Here is a 14,098-nt window from a genome sequence, read left to right as displayed (position 1 = left end):
GGACTCGGTGGGTCAAAGGACGTGGTTCCATCAAAGATAGACCCAAAATGCTGGAGTAACTCAACGGGGCCAAGCAGCAACTCTGGAGAAAAGGAATAGGTGACGTTTCAAGTCGAGACCTTGAGACTGAGAGTCAGGAGAAGGCCAGTCCAGGGCCTGTTTCCATGCTGTATTCCTAAACTAAACTAAACACTGAATGCAAGTGAACATGTCCAGGACTCATTTTAATGCTACATTAATAAAAAGCAATTTAACATAAGGGCTATGCACCAGATTTAAACACCAGACCTAAAATGGAACAGCAATCATTCTGGTAAGATAGATATAAACCCAGAAGGAATGTTTACTAACACTTCACTGAAGACTTAAGAAGCTCAGCAGCAATTGTGAAGAATTCGATATAATCTATCCAGGAATCTCTTTTGACACCAGTTCAAGCTGAGTTGGAGCTGTCAGGCAGGCAAGGTGGTGCATTTCATATAATAGAGATCATTTACACTTTATCACATGTCTCAGGAAATATTTCAAACCATTTCACGCACAATGAATTAATCTTGCCCATGAAAATCAACCAGCCGTTTTTTTTGCATGCACTACAACCCCTGATGCTGCAAAATGAACAGTGGGACAAGCTGAATTTATTGTAGTTTATTGTCACATGTACCGAGGTACAGTGAAAAGCTTCATGTTGCATGCTATCCAGTCAGCAGAAAGACGAAGCATGATTACAATCGAGCCGTCCACTCTGTACAGATACAGGATAAAGGGAATAACGGGAATGACGTTTAGTACAAGATAAAGCCTGTGACTCCACACAGACAGCACCAGAGGTCAGAATCGAACCCAGATCTCTGGCGCTGTGAGGCAGCGGCTCTACCAGATGCCGTCCACATGTTAAGAATGTTAGCTCCATGTGATTAAAGACATCCTGGACACAAAGTGCTGGAGTAACTCAGCGGCTCAGGCAGCATTGAGTGACACGGTGGTGCAGCGGTAGAGTTGCTGCTTACAGTGCCAGAGACGTGGGTTCAATCCCGACTACGGGTGCTGTCTGTGCAGAATGTGTACGTTCTCCCTGTGACCGTGTGGGTTTTTTCCAGTGCTCCAGTTTCCTCTCTCATTCCAAAGACATACAGGTTTTGTAAGCTAATTGGGTTCTGTAAATTGCCACTAGTGTGACGGACGCGAAACTGGGATAACAAAACTAGTGTACAGGTGACCGTTAGTCAGCGCAGACTTGGTGGGCCGAAGGGCCTGCTTCCACACTGTATCTCAAAACTAAACATCTCTGGAGAACATAGATGCTTCTTCAAGAGTCATGCAGCATGGAAACAGGCCATTCAGCCCAGCTTGCCCACACCGACCAACATGCCCCATCTACACTAGTCCTACCTGCCTGCTCTTGGGCCATATCCCTCAAATACATGTACCTGTCTAAAAGTTTCTGAGATAACTACCTGCCCTGGCAGCCCATTCCATATCCCAACCGCCCTTTGTGTAAATACAGTTACCCCTCAGGTTCCTTTTAAAGCTCCCCCCCCCCCCCCCCTCACCTTAAACCTATGCCCTCTTGTTCTCGATTCCCTTACTCTGGGTAAGACATTCTGTGCGTTTACCTGATGTATTCTTCTCATGTCTTTGTCCACCTCTATAAGATCACCCAACAAGCTACTGTGCTCCAAGGAATAGCCTGATCCTTCTTTACCATGACGTGTACCTCAGTGCTTGTATCCCGGTTACATCCTGGGAAATATTCTCTGCACCCTTTCCAACCTGACAACATCTTTCTTGTAACATGGTGATGAAAACTGAGCACAATGTTCCGTTTCGATTGATAATGCTATATGCCACTAAAATTCATCACTGATTCTTCTGGCACCCTGCAAGTAACAAGCTGTCAATGTGAAATGGAACAGTTTACTCCTACTTTCTCCATTCATGCTAATATATTAGCAACAACTCCGCAGGCCTTTCTCTCACACAGCAGCCTGTTTATGTGGTACCGCATGTAACACCTTTTGAAAAGCGTTTGGTAAAAGATGCACTTTGTCCTAATTTCTCTGTATGTGGCCTGACATGCTATTCTCGAGGTTCCTTGGGGCTTTTTATTACATCTTTGACGCTATGAAAATGCAGTGTTAACAAAGTAGTAAAAAACGTTGAAGGGTCCCGATGCAAAATTGACTTTTTGTACTGTCACATGTACCGAGGTATAGTGAAAAGCTTGGTTTGCATGCTATCTAAAGAAATCAGATATACCATACATAAATACAATCAGGTCAAACTCAAGTGCAATATGAAGAGCAAAGGGGAAGATACAGAGTGCAGAAGATAGTTGTCAGCATTGTAGCGCACCAGTTCCATAGACGAAGTCCGATGTCAGCAATGGGGTAGAGGTGAATCGGACAGTACCCGAGCATATGGAAGAATCATTGGGAAGCCTGATAACAGAGGGGAAGAAGTAGTTCCTGAGTCTGGTGGTGCACGCTTTCAAGCTTCTGTACCTTCTGCCGGACAGGAGCGGGTAGAGGAAGAAATGACATGGGTGGGACACGTCTTTGATTATGTCGGCTGCTTTCCTGAGGCAGCGTGAAGTGTAGATGGTCAGTGGTGGGGAGTCTGGACTGTGTGATTTGACTGGGCTGCTTCTACAATGCTGCCTGACCCACTGAGTTTCTCCATTATTTTGTGTTCTTTTAGAGCCTTAGGCCCAACTTGCCCACGCCGACCAAGATGCCCCATCTACACTTGCCCCAACTGCTCGCGTTTGTCCCATATCCTTCTAATCCTTTTCTGTCGATGTGCCTGTCAAAATTTGTTATAGTACCTGCCTCAACTACCTCCCCTGGTAGCTCATTCAATATACCCACCACCCTCTGTGTGAAAATGGTGCCCCTCTATTAAATCTTTCCCTGCTCACCTTAACCCTATGTCCTCTGGTGCTTGATTCCCCTACCCTGGATAAAATACTGTGCATTCACCCTATCAATTCCCCTTATGATTTTATACACCTCTGTTATGCTTGTGTATGGCTTGATTGTACTCATGTACAGTATGGGGGGGGGGGGGGGGAGTGGCACAGTGGCGTAGCAGTAGAGCTGCTGCCTCACAGTGCCAGGGACCCAAATTCGATCCTGACTACGGGTGCTGTCTGCATGGAGTTTGTATGTTCTCCCTTTGACCACGTAGGTTTTCTCCAGGTGCTCTGGTTTCTTCCCACATACCAAAGACATACAGGTTTGTAGATTAATTAGGTTCTTTAAATTGCCCCTGCAGCGTGCAAAACTGGGATAACACAACTAGTGTACGGGTGATTGTTAGTCATACTTGTGTATGACTTGATTCTACTCATGTACAGTATGGGGGGGGGGGGGGGTGGAGGGGTTGTAGGTTATTTGGCTTCTGCAAAATTGTAAATTGTATCTAGTGTGTAGGATGGTGCTAGTGTACAGGGTGATCACTGATCGGCACCGACTCGGTGGGCCAAAGGGTCTGTATCTCTAAAGACTATAGTATAATTTGACTGGATACAAAGCTTTTCACTGTATCTCGGTACACATGACAATAATGAACCATTACACTAGATGCTTGGTCTCTGCGTACATGCACGTCACAGTGTCTGCAATACCTCTCTCTGCTTGACCCGCAGAGTTTCTCCAAAATTGTGTCTTTTTTTTGTTGTACACCAGCATCCGCAGTCCCTGTGTCGAGTAAAGTGTGCTTGGAATGGGATGTGATCGCCATGTCATCTAGTGGCTGAGCGGCAGGGCTGTGACAGTAACTTGGACTGGCAGGCAGGATTATGTGTTCCAATCCTGCTTCCCAATTCATGAGCTGAGTTTTGCCACCAATCGAGTGCTGCCAACAGACACCATCTGTCCTGTGCGTTTCAGAAACAACCTTTCCACAGGTCATTGGCTTTGAGAGCAAGCATATTTGATAGAGAAATTAGAGGACTTGCCGAAACTGCCATAGGTGGTGTGCTAAACCTACAGCAGCAGCTTTAGACTTTAGAGATACAGCGTGGAAATGGAACCTTCGTGCCGACCAGCGATCATCACACACACTAGCACTTTCCGACACACCAGGGACAATTTTTTACTAGGGACAAATTTTTACCAATGCCAATTAATCGACAAACCCGAACATCTTTGGAGTGTGGGAAGAAAACAGAACACGTGGAGAAAACCCACACGGTCACGGGGAGAACGTACAAACTCCGTAGTAAAGATCGAAGCCAGTTCTCTGAAGCTGTAAGGCAGCAGCATCTCCACCACTGTACCGCCCCTAGAGATGGAATGATGATATTAGGTTGAAATCTCACAGATGTTGCAGGGAAACCTGATAGAAGTTAGAGTGTGTCCTGACCTCCCGCCTACCTCATTGGGGATCTTTGCACTATCTTTAGTGTTACTATCTGCAATGTTATATCTTCGTACTAAATGTTGTACCCCTATTGCATTATCTGTGCACTATGAATGGCTTGTTCGTGTACACTACGGATGGCTATTCATGTACAGTCTTTTCTATGACTGGATAGCACAACATGCAAACAAACACCAGCCCCTCCTAATGTACCATCACACTGGAGTCAAGAGGAATTGAACTCATGGCCTTCATGCTCAGATATTATGTCTCACATCGTGAAGTAAATATTTTTAAATCTTCTATATAAGGGCAGGTTTTAAGTAGAAATGATTCAGAGATTGCAGATGTTATATTTAAATATACTCCGATGAAATGTCCCCTCAATTGCTTGCATATACAATCCGAGTCCACAAAGCCTCCTCGACATTGTAGGAGTAGTGGGCAGCAGTCCAACATAAAGTATCATTGAATCCATACACATGCCCTATACTCCTGCGATTTTAGCAATGGTAGCCTTTAACAAACTAGAACCAAAGACACATAGCAAATTATCGAGTCTGTCTGTGTGCTCAGTAATCCTTCAGTAAAGACCAAGAATGCTTCTTACATTGAATCCTCCTGCTGTTCCAATCCTCCACGGTCTAAGAGGTTTTCTCAGGCAAGTCCTTGTTGTTCTTTTCCTGTAGATTACAGAATCAGACTGCACATCCCAAATCAAAGGCTGGAGCTCAACTAAAACACCGTCGTAGCTCAGACGAGGTTTTGTTTACCTATTTGTTCATGGCATAGGGAGGGGGGTCACTGGACGACAGGGTAGACCAGGGGAATAGAATGATTGGCAAGAGAGTGACGTGGACTCAGTGAGTCAAATGGCTTATTTCGTGTTGTAATGAGTCTGTGCCTCACCAACAATAGTCAATCAACTTGCTGTAGCCTGGAGTCAGCAGAAGATCAAATGAGAAAAGGTAGCAGCAGATAGCCTTCCCTGAAGAACATGAACATTAAGGACACTAACCTGAAAATAGGCTGGTAGGAACCCGAGGGGTAACTTATTTTACACAAAGGGTGGTGGGTGGACGGAATGAGCTGCTGCAGGAGGTAGTTGAGGCAGGTACTATTGCAATGTTTAAGAAGCATTTAGACAAGTAGGTCAGGTTTAGAGGTAAATGCCAAACGCGGGCAGGTGGGATTAGTGGAGATGGAGCATGTTGGTCGGCACGGGCAAGTTTGGCCGAAGGGCCTGTTTCCATGCTGTACGACTCTGTAACTCTCCATGAAATGGTTTGTCTTGTTAAGATTCCCCAGTGGTGGAGTAGATAGGCAGCAATTTGGATTTCAGTATTGAGCAGGCAAATTATTTTCCTTGTACGACTGACAATGTACAATGAATAGACATGCACCTCCCTGTGCTGAAAATTACACTTTAGAAAGAATATTTAAATCATGCACAGATTATTTTTGAATGGCTGTGACCTTTCCGATTCTGAATGAATCGTTGGGATTCTCTCCCTCAGAGAGTCTGCCAGTGCTTAGTAGTTGAGTGTATTCAAGGGCGAGATTAGTATATTTTTGGAATATGTAAAACTGGTGTTGGGATTAAATATTGGTCATGATCTTATGGAATGGAGAAGGTGCACGGTTGGCTGCTGCCCGATGAAATGGCTTCTTGTCATTGCTATCCTGAGACTGTGCTGCCTCTGTAACACATCTCTGACCATCGGGAAGAGTTGGAACATAGAACAATACAACTGGGCAGGCAGCATCTCTGGAGAGAAGGAATGGTTGACGTTTCGGACGTCTGAAGAAGGGTCTCAACTGGTTGATGTTTCGGGTCGAGACCCTTCTTCAGATGTCAGAAGAAGGGTCTCGACCCGAAACATCACCCATTCCTTCTCTCCAGAGATGCTGCCTGTCCCGCTGAGTTACTCCAGCTTTTTTGGGTCTATCTTTGGTTTAAGCCAGCATCTGTAGTTCCTTCCTAAACATAGAACAATACAAGACTGGAACAGGCCCTTCAGCCCAAAATGGCTGTGCCGAACATGATACCAAGGTAAACTAATTTTAGCTATCTCCATGTGATCCATATCTCTCTATTCTCTGTATTTATAAAAGCCTCTTAAACATCCTGTAACAGCTTCCACCACCTCCCCTGGCAGTGCGTTCCAGATACCCTCCTCTAGTTGTTTTTTAAACTTGCCCTGCACATCTCCAGTGAACGCTGCCTCTCTCACCTTGAATCCGGGCCTTCCAATCCTTGACATTCCACCCTGGGAAAAGGTTTACCCTATTAATGCTTCTCAGAATTCTACCCCATTAACCGTCAGTGCTCCAGAGAATGTTTTTCCAACGACTGTGTGTACCTAATACCCTCTAATCCGGGTGTTAAGAAGGGTCCCGACCTGTAATGTTACCTATCCATGTTCTCCAGAGATGCTGTCTGACCCGCTGATTTACTCCAGCACTTTGTGAATTTTTTGTATAAACCAGCATCTGAAGTTCATAGTATTTCATCATTCTGGTAATCCTCCTCTGCACCGCCTCCAAAGCCTCCACATCCTTCCAGTAATGGAGCGACCAGAACTGCATGCAATTGTTCAAGAGAAGGGTCTCGATCCGAAACGACCATAATAAACCTAAACCTACCCTCTCAGTCTCAAAGTCGACTATCCTTGTACCTCACAGATGCTGCTCAACACTAGGTTGTTCAACCAGTTGATTTTTTTTCTAGCTTCACATTCTGAGGGAGTTTGATGGGGAGAACATATCTTCTGATGGGGGAAATCCAGCCCTGGAGCTTTATCTCAAGAGAACAGAGTGAGAGTTGGAGGAATTTTCATTTTCCTTTGGTTGTGGAGGCCAAAACCGACAGCTTGCTGGACGACAGGGGAGGCAAGGATTAAGGGGAAAAGGTTGGCCGTGGACTGAAGCCAAGCTCAGACAGGTTGGCTTGAATGATGACACAGCCTCGAGGACCATATGGGGGACTCCTGATCCAGTTTTGTTTTGCTCCACGGTTGACCTTCGGCTGACATTGCTGAGATTAACATTAAAGCATCATTTGGGTGGTACAGTGGCACAATGGTAGAGTTGCTGCCTTACAGCGCCAGAGACCCAGGATTGATCCTGACTATGGGTGCTGTCTGTATGGAGTTTGTACGTTCTCCCCGTGATTCCGTGGATTTTTTCCAGGTGCTCTAGTTTCCTCCCACATTCCAAAGACATATAGGTTTGAAGGCTAATTGGTAAAAATTGAAGATTGCCCCTAGTGTGTAGGATAGTGTTAGTGTATGGGGTGATCACTGGTCAGCATGGATTCGGTAGGCCAAAGGGCCTGTTTCCACTCTGTATCTCTGAAGTCTAAAGTAAATTATCTCAATGCTTTAGGAAGCGTGTGTACAAATTGGAGGCCACATTTCATTTCTTGCAGCTCTTCAAGTCATACAATCATACAGCACAGAAACAGGCCCATCGGCCCAATTTGTCCGCACTGACAAAGATTCCCCATCTGAGTTAGTCCCACCTGCCTGGACTTGGCCCATATCTTTATAAACCTTGGGGAAAAAGAATAGATGGCGTTTTGGGGCGAGACCCTTCCCTTCAGTCTGAGTCAGTGGAGAGGGAAACTCGAGGTATGAAAAGGTACAAAGAAACAAAGGGTTACTTGAAGTTAGAGAAATCAATATTCATACAACTGGGTTGTAAGCTGACCAAGCAAAATATGAGGTGCTACTCCTCCAATTTGTGTTTGACCTCACTCAGACAATGGAGGAGGCCCAGGACAGAAAGGTCTTTCTGGTGCTGGACTCTCCCACTACTAGAAACATCCCCTCACATCCACTCTATCCAGGCATTTCACTATTTGATAAGTTTCAAAGAGGTCCCCCCTCATCCTTCTAAACTTCAGGGAGTAAAGGCCCATTGCTGTCAAAAGCTCATTAAATGCTCACCCAACCTAGGCGCCACATTTTCGGGGGGACATCTGGAGGGAATTTCAAATGTGCTCCCGTAATGTTGTCTGGATTAAAGGAAGGTTAAACAAAACGCTGGAGTAACTCAGCGGGTCAGGCAGCATCTCAGGAGAGAAGGAATGGGTGACATTTCGGGTCGAGACCCTACTTCAGGTGCCAGACCATCAGTTGCCAGTAAAATCGGTGGTGGACCTGTATCGGAGAACTCAGCATTGACTAAATATTTGCGCACTATTCCCAGTGCATTGAAATTGCAAAGAGAACAATTCCTTCACACCTACTTCAATTATGCAGAATGAGTCCAATAATGTTCTGTTCATTTCCACTATAAATTGTTTCTAAGATTAACATTTTAATTCAAATAATATAAAAATTGCAATCCAACCCTGAATCATTCCTCAGTTTTACAGTCTGTAGCAGGGAGACCATCTAAATATAGTCCAACCACTGACACAACTAACCTGGAGCCTGAGGCACTTTAACACATTTAAATGCTTTATATAAAATATTATTTTATTTGGTTATGAATCTGCTTTATACTCAATAGTTGAATCAATAGTTAGGTGCGAAAGGAAATCTACGGAAAACAGACAGCACGTGTAGGAAGGAACTGCAGAGGTTGGTTTATGCTGAAGATAGATACAAAATGCTGGAGTAGTTCAGCGAGTCAGGCGACATCTCCCGAGGAAAACAATAGGTGGCGTTCCGAGTCGGAATGCTACTTTTAGTCTGAAGAAGGGTCCTGACCTGAAACGTCACATCCTTTTTTTTCCCCCAGAGATGCTGCCTGACCCTTCCGAGTTACTCCAGCACTTTGTGTCTATCTTTGGTATAAACCAGCATCTGCAATTCTTTATTCCTAGCATCCCTGGAGAACATGGATAGGTGACGCTTCGGGTCGGGACCCTTCTTCACCTATCCATGTTCTCAGGAACGCTGCCTGACTCACCGAGTTACTCCAGCACTTTGTGCCCTTTTTTGTAAAACAGCATCTGCAGTTCCTTCTGTCACCTTGCAAGTGAAGATGGGTTTAAGCGAGTATCCCCATTTATACTGTCCCGTCACTCGCAATGGACATTTTAAAAATATGATACATCCCAGCTGTCTGACTGCAGTGTACGGTTCCCAGCCAAAAATGCAAAGTTTCAAAGTTATCCAAAATGTCCCTACATATGTGTCAACTCCAGCTCCATGCATGCATGTCTTCTTGCTCACGAGTCAGAAGGCTTCTGACTAACTTCATCTGATAATCCAGTGCCATATTGGGTTAGGGGAGAGATTAACTACAGGAGGAATGTCTAATGTAATCAATCTCGTGAAACATTGTTAGGATTTAATGGGGGAGACGGAAGAGACTGCAGATGCCCGGGATCTTGAGGCAAAAAAGTCCTGGAAGAACTTAGCAGGTCAGGCAGCATCTGTGGAAGGAATGGACAGACAATGCTGTGGGACTGATGGGAGTAGGTGGGAGAAGGCTGGTGAGGAAGGTGGGGATGTGGCAAGTGATAGGTAGATACAGGTGCTGGGTGGGTGAAAGGCAGATGGCTGGAGTAAGTGGCAAAGGCAACTAAACGCTATTCCCTTTATCCTGTGTCTGTACACTTACAATCTTGTAAGCACGTATTGTAAGCACGTATAGTCTTTCCACTGACTGGTTAGCATGCAACAAAAGTTACACTCTACCTCTGTAAAAGGTGACATTAAACTAAACTAAGTAAAGGGAGACACATGGGTGTCAGATAAGAGGAGAGGAAGAGTGAAATGTAATGCTGGAGTGAGGGATATGGGTGGAAGGGGATGGGATGGGTGGTGGTGGGGGAGAAAAAAAGGGAAAATGGGGACTCCCGTAGCAGGGAGAGCTTGGGAGATGAGCGGAAGGAGGAGGAAGCAGGAATTTCCTGGAGATGTGTCCAGTATTCACTCCTCTACCAGCTCCACTGAACCACACAGAGTCACACATCACAGAAACAGGGCCCTCTTGCATCAACAGCGACCATCAACCACCCAGTCACACTAATCCTACATTAATCCTGTTATAGTCTCCATCCATTCCATCACCTCCTCCAGGTAGTCCATCAAAATGAGGTTGCATTTCTTTCCCATGCCGCTAACTGCAGTTAAAGACATCCTTTGATTGTGAAATGCTGAATGACGTTCTGAGTTAGTTTCATAGACTTGGCAGAACAGGAGACCGTTTGGCCCATTGAATCTGTTCTGTTTTCCAGGTATGAAATTCTGTCGCTCCCTTCCTCTCCCAAAAATATCCCTACATCCTTGCAAATTGTATTTTCTCAAGGGACGATCCTATCCATAAGGTCCTGACTGATCCTTCTTCCATCAGCCTTACAGGTAGAGTTCTAGATCATCACTTATAGGGTCATAGAATCATGCAGCATTGAAGCAGGCCCTTCAGCCCAACTTGCCCATGCCAACCTAGATAAGCTAGTCCCTTTTGCCTACATTTGGTACATATCCCTCTAAACCTTTCCTATCCATGTACCTGTCCAAATGTCTTTTAAATGTTGCTGCAGTATCTGCCTCAACTACCTCCTCTGGAAGCTCATTCCTGTACCCACCACCCTCCGAGTGAAAAAGTTGGTGCTCGGGTTTCTATTAAATCTTCACACTCTCACCTTAAACCTACGTTCTCTAGTTCTCGATTCTCCTACTCTGGATAAAAGCCTCTGCATTCACCCTACCTATTCCCCTCATGATTGTAAGATCATCCCCCAGCCTCCTGCACTCCAAGGAATAAAATCCGAGCCTACCCAACATTATCCATCAAGTTGTGCCAACATGCTCTGCTGTGTGACTTCAGCACATAGCCTGATTCGGAGATAGGTTCCCTTCTAAATGAACCATGTTCAACGCTTGATTATTAATTTCCATCTGCCGGGATCACAGAAAACAGATTCTGTACATCTCCGTTTCTCTTGTGGACTTTCTCCATTTGTTCTCTCCCCAATTCATCTTCCACCCCAACTGATTGCTCCCCTCTATTCACCAGTCTCTCTAAATCGCAGAATAATGAGAACCAATTGGTCCATTGGCTCTCATCAACTCTTTGAAACCAATTGGAACAACGCCCCCTGCACTTGAATGGAATTTTTCCTCTATGAAGTATTTGTCCAATTCCCTTTTGCAAGTTATCAGCGAATCTCCTGCAAGGCAGACCAAGCCAGAACACAACCAGTTGTGTGAGATGATCGATTCTATTATCTCTGCTCCCTGCTCCAGATTATACCCACAGGATTCATGAACGCACCAAACATTGCCAAGCGCACGTCCAAATTGGCAGTATGAGAATTTTACTGGGAATCACTGAACCTTTCACAGAAGGACCATTTGTGTTTGCGTTAAAAGCCAAAGACAATAGACAATAGACAATAGACAATAGATGCAGGAGTAGGCCATTCAGCCCTTCGAGCCAGCACCGCCATTCAATGCGATCATGGCTGATCACTCTCAATCAGTACCCCGTTCCTGCCTTCTCCCCATACCCCCTCACTCCGCTATCCTTAAGAGCTCTATCCAGCTCTCTCTTGAAAGCATCCAACGAACTGGCCTCCACTGCCTTCTGAGGCAGAGAATTCCACACCTTCACCACCCTCTGACTGAAAAAGTTCTTCCTCATCTCCGTTCTAAATGGCCTACCCCTTATTCTCAAACTGTGGCCCCTTGTTCTGGACTCCCCCAACATTGGGAACATGTTATCTGCCTCTAATGTGTCCAATCCCCTAATTATCTTATATGTTTCAATAAGATCCCCCCTCATCCTTCTAAATTCCAGTGTATACAAGCCCAATCGCTCCAGCCTTTCAACATACGACAGTCCCGCCATTCCGGGAATTAACCTAGTGAACCTACGCTGCACGCCCTCCATAGCAAGAATATCCTTCCTCAAATTTGGAGACCAAAACTGCACACAGTACTCCAGGTGCGGTCTCACCAGGGCCCGGTACAACTGTAGAAGGACCTCTTTGCTCCTATACTCAACTCCTCTTGTTACGAAGGCCAACATTCCATTGGCTTTCTTCACTGCCTGCTGAACCTGCATGCTTCCTTTCATTGACTGATGCACTAGGACACCCAGATCTCGTTGAACTCCCCCTCCTCCTAACTTGACACCATTCAGATAATAATCTGCCTTTCTATTCTTACTTCCAAAGTGAATAACCTCACACTTATCTACATTAAACTGCATCTGCCATGTATCCGCCCACTCACACAACCTGTCCAAGTCACCCTGCAGCCTTATTGCATCTTCCTCACAATTCACACTACCCCCCAACTTAGTATCATCTGCAAATTTGCTAATGGTACTTTTAATCCCTTCGTCTAAGTCATTAATGTATATGGTAAATTGCTGCGGTCCCAGCATCGAGCCTTGCGGTACCCCACTAGTCACTGCCTGCCATTCTGAAAGGGACCCATTTATCCCCACTCTTTGCTTTCTGTCTGTCAACCAATTTTCAACCAATTTTGCCCACTAATCTCCTATGTGGGACCTTGTCGAAGGCTTTCTGAAAGTCGAGGTACACCACATCCACCGGCTCTCCCCTGTCAATTTTCCTAGTTACATCCTCAAAAAATTCCTGAAGATGAGGAAGATTCCTCGAGCATGATTTCCCCTTCGTAAATCCATGCTGACTCGGAACGATTCTGTTACTGCTATCCAAATGCTCAGCAATTTCGTCTTTTATAATTGACTCCAGCATCTTTCCCACCACTGATGTCAGACTAACTGGTCTATAATTTTCCGTTTTCTCTCTCCCTCCTTTCTTAAAAAGTGGGATAACATTAGCTACTCTCCAATCCACAGGAACTGATCCTGAATCTATAGAACATTGAAAAATGATCTCCAATGCTTCCACTATTTCTAGAGCCACCTCCTTAAGTACTCTGGGATGCAGACCATCAGGCCCTGGGGATTTATCAGCCTTCAGTCCCATCAGTCTACCCAAAACCATTTCCTGCCTAATGTGGATTTCCTTCAGTTCCTCCATCACCCTAGGTTCTCCGGCCCCTAGAACATTTGGGAGATTGTGTGTATCTTCCTCAGTGAAGACAGATCCAAAGTAACGGTTTAACTCGTCTGCCATTTCCATGTTCCCCATAATAAATTCCCCTGCTTCTGTCTTCAAGGGACCCACATTTGCCTTGACTATTTTTTTCCTCTTCACGTACCTAAAAAAACTTTTGCTATCCTCCTTTATATTATTGGCTAGTTTACCCTCGTACCTCATCTTTTCTCCCCGTATTGCCTTTTTAGTTAACTTTTGTTGCTCTTTAAAAGAGTCCCAATCCTCTGTCTTCCCACTCTTCTTTGCTATGTTATACTTCCTCTCCTTAATTTTTATGCTGTCCCTGACTTCCCTTGTCAGCCACAGGTGTCTCTTACTCCCCTTAGAGTCTTTCCACCTCTTTGGAATAAATTGATCCTGCAACCTCTGCATTATTCCCAAGAATACCTGCCATTGCTGTTCTACCGTCTTCCCTGCTAGGGCCTCCTTCCAATCAATTTTGGCCAGCTCCTGCCTCATGCCTCTGTAATCCCCTTTGCTATACTGTAATACCGACACTTCCGATTTTCCCTTCTGCCTTTCCATTTGCAGAGTAAAACTTATCATGTTGTGATCACTGCCTCCTAATGGCTCTTTTACCTCTAGTCCCCTTATCAGATCAGGATCATTGCACAACACTAAATCCAGAATTGCCTTCTCCCTGGTAGGCTCCAGTACAAGCTGTTCTAAGAATCCATC

General features: G+C 45.2%; 1 protein-coding gene across 3 annotated transcripts in view; it reads right to left on the bottom strand.

Moving 5' to 3' along the window:
- Positions 1–14,098, bottom strand: part of cdh11 (cadherin 11, type 2, OB-cadherin (osteoblast)) — a 121,892-nt gene that overhangs the window by 94,007 nt on the left and 13,787 nt on the right. The window contains exon 1 of one of the 3 annotated variants that reach the window (XM_078400721.1): positions 4,976–5,087. The exons of the other annotated variants lie outside the window; for them this stretch is intronic. The gene's annotated coding sequence lies outside the window, so the exon portion shown is untranslated. Of the gene's footprint in view, positions 1–4,975; positions 5,088–14,098 lie in introns of those variants that run through there. 3 annotated transcript variants of the gene reach the window in all.

Source organism: Rhinoraja longicauda, chromosome 6, assembly GCF_053455715.1.
Source record: "Rhinoraja longicauda isolate Sanriku21f chromosome 6, sRhiLon1.1, whole genome shotgun sequence".
Lineage (NCBI taxonomy): Eukaryota > Metazoa > Chordata > Chondrichthyes > Rajiformes > Arhynchobatidae > Rhinoraja > Rhinoraja longicauda.
This window is presented reverse-complemented; position numbering and strand designations above follow the sequence as displayed.